The 4,892-nt window shown below is 42.0% G+C and overlaps 1 non-coding gene across 1 annotated transcript; it reads left to right on the top strand.

Moving 5' to 3' along the window:
- The first annotated feature begins 895 nt into the window (after window positions 1-895).
- Trnas-cga (transfer RNA serine (anticodon CGA)) lies at window positions 896-969 on the top strand. The gene has a single exon. It is a non-coding gene; the product is annotated as a tRNA-Ser (tRNA).
- The last annotated feature ends 3,923 nt before the right edge of the window (window positions 970-4,892 follow it).

Here is a 4,892-nt window from a genome sequence, read left to right as displayed (position 1 = left end):
CCTATCCCAGCTCTCATATTTCTCTATCACAAACCCTGTCACACAAAACCCATTCCCAAACATCAACCTCAATCTTCACTGGTATCCCACACACTGGACCACGAGAACTATTCAACCTCTGTATTCTCAAATCATCTATTGCCGGTGCAGCTCCCTCCCGTCTTAATACAATTAAGTGCTTCATCATTTCTTCTGAGTAATTCCTTTAGAAGACATCAGTGTACAAGTATACCCATCTTTCTAATGATTTAAAAAACTACCAATGTATTTTATTTTTAGAACAATTGTTCTTATCACTATAAACGCTTATGGCTGAAGATCGATTCAAGTCACCAGTCGTCTGGGAGGCGTGAGGAAACCATAAAGGAGAAAAGTAACGTAGCTGGACTGCTGCTGTCAACGATGAATATAAATCAGCTGATAGAACAACAATTGCAGCTCTAGAGGCACTCCCGAGCTGTATATGGTTTGTTACAAAATCCGGAGAAATGCGTACATAATCAGAGACTGATGCCAAGATCGTGAGCTGACCCTTAACACGAGTAACGGGCTGCGTGTAAGTGGATGGAGATCCGATATCGTTTGTTTGCCTGAGCGGTGGCAATTAGCTGGATCAATCGTAACTGTCAAGTATTCAGAAGTTTCTGTCCGGAGCTAATTCACGTGTAACGGTCATAGAAAGCTATACGTCTGGGAGGGCAGATGGAAACGTTCCTAACAAAATGTAACACACGGGAAAAAATTTCGTTTACGAGACTCTCGTTAGACTGATTCGTGAGTACTGTTCTACAGTCTAGAATCCTTACGAAGTTGGACTAACAAACGAAACAGAGTTTGGAAGGTAGGAGACGAGATACTGGCAGAAGTGAGGCTGTGAGGACCGGGCGTGAGTCGTGCTTCGGTAGCTCAGACGGTAGAGCACTTGCCCGCGAAAGGCAAAGGTCCCGAGTTCGAGTCTCGGTCGGTGCACACAGTTTTAATCTGCCAGGAAGTTTAGAAACAGAGAAGATTCGATTATCTGTTGGTTTCGTTATGGACTCTTTTGGCAGCTTGAGCGTCTCACAGACACACTCAACAAGCTCTAGTGGCGATGCTAAATCGGTGGAGAAGCGTGATCATACTGAATGAAAGCAGTTAAATTAAAACATAATTCTTTAGAATCTAATTGAAATTCAGAATTTGGGCCTTAAAGAATACTGCGCTTTGGAAACGACAGGTTGGATGTACTAAGATCCCTCGATGGACACAGAGAGTTGAGTGCTCAACTGGCTCGTCCAAGCACTTAGTTCAAACAAACTAAGCAAGCACGCTAACCATTTGAAATATGACAGAGTAAAATACACTAAAATCCATTAATTACATAGAACGTTCAACACAACCTAAATTCACTCAAGGAAACACGATTAATTTCCGCTAAATGTCAGCATCACTAGATGGGAAACCTTTGCACACTAGAAGTTCTGGTAGCACACAGAAAGTACCAGAAGACACTTATTAAAAGTGGTAAATTTCCCCACGGTCTATCTTGCGTCAACTGTGGATAATTTAATGAATCTATCGCTGTAATAAAAGGTGAACTATACTACTTCAACTATCCTGAAGACTTGCACATCACACTCGAAGCTCAGTCTCAAGCTACCGACCACACTCACAGACTGCACAGTGTCAAGTGCTGAAGCACAACGAATCTCTTCAGGTACCCCGAACAGACCAAAAGGGGTCGCTTCCGGTACCAACCTACCCACTGACGATAAAGACGACTTAGAAGGCACAAACCTCTTTGCTTTGACTGAACAGCCTAAGTTGACCAGATTGACCACAGCAGACAGCAAGTTACATACTACTAGTTACCAATGGAAACACGAAAAATACATTCACATGCACTTTCACACAGACGGTAATGAGAAGGATTGAAATCTACGAGCATAAAACATATTCAATGTACATCTAATTGAGGGCTTGCATGTGAACAATTAGGTAATTTAAGTACTTTTATGGCGATGCTGTACGCAGAGACTTTGCAAGGTAATTGAAGGATAACTCCATTCACGGATACAATTTTCAATATTTCATGCACTATTTCGGCGAGGGAAAAACGACTCAAATGAAAGAACAAGATAAATGTACTGATAGAAGTCATAGCAGTAGTACAATCTGTAGTACCAGCAGTTGGGCAGTTGGTTCAAGCGTCAATAATCCTTTATCAGTAGCAGCAAGTAGTTTCTTCTGTTTCTTTTTTATGTTATTAGCAAATCGAATGTAGTTATAATTACTATGCACACTTTTATCATAAACAAATATAAGGTTTTATTTCTTTTCCATTGTACAGACAACAGAATGTGAACAATGATTAAATTAACGTAATACTATTCTTATTTTCACAAGAGTTTTCTTCGAATTAATTTGAAGATTCTAATTATGGTGATATATATGAATTCTACACACCTTAATTACAAATACAGCAGCAAACGAAGATAAAAAACGTGAGGAATAAACCATTAACACTGGCTGCTGCTAACAGAGCATCACGTCTAACACTCATGATAGATTATTTCGCGACCTGTGAGCACATACAAGCAATAAATAACGCTAGCTTTGTAACTAAGAGACTGGCAGTATGAAAATTGAGAACGTGAAGCACATTTTTAAGAAGAATGATGGTATCCTATCGCGGAGACAAGTAGTTATTTGTTTATATGATTCTATTCCCACCCACCCCCTTTTCCCTTACAACTCCGTCACCCGGCACTACACCCAAAAATACGCAACAGAGAAAGTCTGAGAGGAATTGTTTGGTCTCTGTGATGTAAATTATTTCGGCCAAATTCGTCCTAATTTGCATATAAATACAGCGGCGGCGACGCGGGACGCGCATTCGTCTACCGCCAACGTGTCGAGATTCCTTACGGGGCGCAGCGTTCCGCCGAATAAAAAGGCCGTCCCTCGTGAAAATAATATTCACCGTGTGGTGCGCTGCTCGCTGTAAATGGGGAGAGGACATTTTCTGCCAAGTTTATCGCGGCGCCCCGCCTTTTGTGATGTACGCCGTGGAAAGTCAGCACACGTTCCTCCTCTGTTTTCTCACCACCCACGCAGCCGGGCTACTTCACGCGACTTGTTTGCGGGCTGCGGCAGCTGACCCCAGCCTGCCGCCGCTCCCTCTTCTTTAATTAAGTAATTAAGTAATTAAACGGGAAAACCTCAGCTTAGATCGCTTCCCAACTTCGCTCAGCTTATTCGGAACTTTTTTTTCCTCTCGAAGAGAATTACTCCATTCAGCCTCGAAACAGCCAATGTTATTTGTTTCCCTTCTTCCAGCAACGCCAGTGATCCTAATGTGATTCATTTATTACGAATCGGGGTATCGTACTTGTTTATATCTAAATGTGCGGAAATAATTTTACGAATTTTAAAGTCACATTTCACATGAAATAAAAAGTTTGAAATCAGCTGTTTTATATACGTTTTCAACCACAGAACAGCATTAGTGATGACGTTCGGTGTATTCAGCATGTTGTGCAAATTCTTCAAGTAATGCTAACATCTCTCTCGTCTGTGTTTGCGTCCCCTGCAAGAAGGGGCATGGGTCTAGAAACATGCTTCTTTCACAACACGTATCCATTGTTTCTAACTACCGTTTTACTTGCAGATTTCACCGCATCAGAGAGACGATATGTCGCTTTTACGTCGGTAAAGCAATGAAGAATTCAGAAGTCATTTTTATCATGAAGAGGGCTCGTCCCATATTTGCTGATGGTTACAGGCATATATAAATAGAACGACTATCAGACTAAGTTGTAATTATGGAATACGTTTTGTGCTCTTTATTAGAGTCTATCTGGAGAGTTAAAATATCCTGTGTAAGAATCCATATGGTTTCCACAAAGTTCCACTAGATAGAGGTGCCCATGTTCATGCTGTGTTCCCTGATTTCATGAGGGCCTTAACGGTTGTTCGTAATTCTGAAACCTCTGAACTGCCAAGCATTCCAGAGAAGACAGAAGCTAGTTACATGGCTGATAGGCAAGAATGGTTGTTTCGAAACGCTTTCTATTAACACCATTTACAAAAGTTTTAAGTTAGTGGACAGAAAGGAATATAAAGAAAACCGTGTACTGACATAAACACTGTGTCGCTAATTAGTAAATTTCTCCCGTATTGTAACAGGGCACTATTAAAAGAACTGATAACAGCATTAGATTATGATACTAATTTTCTTTCAGGAGTGGGGCCGACCGACCGCCGTGTCGTCAATTAGCCGATGACAACATGTGGATGCGGTATGGATGGGTGGTCAGCTCAACACAATACCGACCGTTGTCAGATTAGCAGACCTAGGGCATCTACTGTTCTTTTTGTGTTTTTCCGTTATTTCATTCTGTGTTTCATCTTATTCCTTCGGCAGTTCTGTGCGAATGTCACATGACATCTCTAAAGTTCCAATTTTCAGAACTTTGCTGAGATTTTCATTGCAGAGGGTGGCCTGTCTCCTGAACGAACAAGCTGAAACACTAGCGGGCTGGGTCCTTAGTTGGCATCACGAGGCTGAGTACACCTCCAACGCCGGCCGGTGTGGCCGAATGGCTCTGGCGCTTCAGTCTGGAACCGCGCGACCGCTACGGTCACAGGTTCGAATCCTGCCTCGGGAATGGATGTATGTGATGTCCTTAGGTTAGTTAGGTTTAAGTAGTTCTACGTTCTAGGGGACTGATGACCTTAGATGTTAAGTCCCATAGTGCTCAGAGCCATTTTTGAACACCTCCAACGAAGGTAAAACCCTTGGCCCTTGGCAGTACCAGGAGCTGAATCCATGTCCTCTACATGACAAACAGTCAAACTGGCCACTTTTTTATTTCTTATTTTTTTGCCTCCATCACTCCTTTAAGCTCGAC

The sequence above is a fragment of the Schistocerca nitens genome, chromosome 3 (assembly GCF_023898315.1).
Source record: "Schistocerca nitens isolate TAMUIC-IGC-003100 chromosome 3, iqSchNite1.1, whole genome shotgun sequence".
NCBI classification, from domain to species: Eukaryota; Metazoa; Arthropoda; class Insecta; order Orthoptera; family Acrididae; genus Schistocerca; species Schistocerca nitens.
The sequence above is the reverse complement of the archived record's forward strand: the minus strand, read 5'-3'. Positions and strand labels throughout refer to the sequence as shown.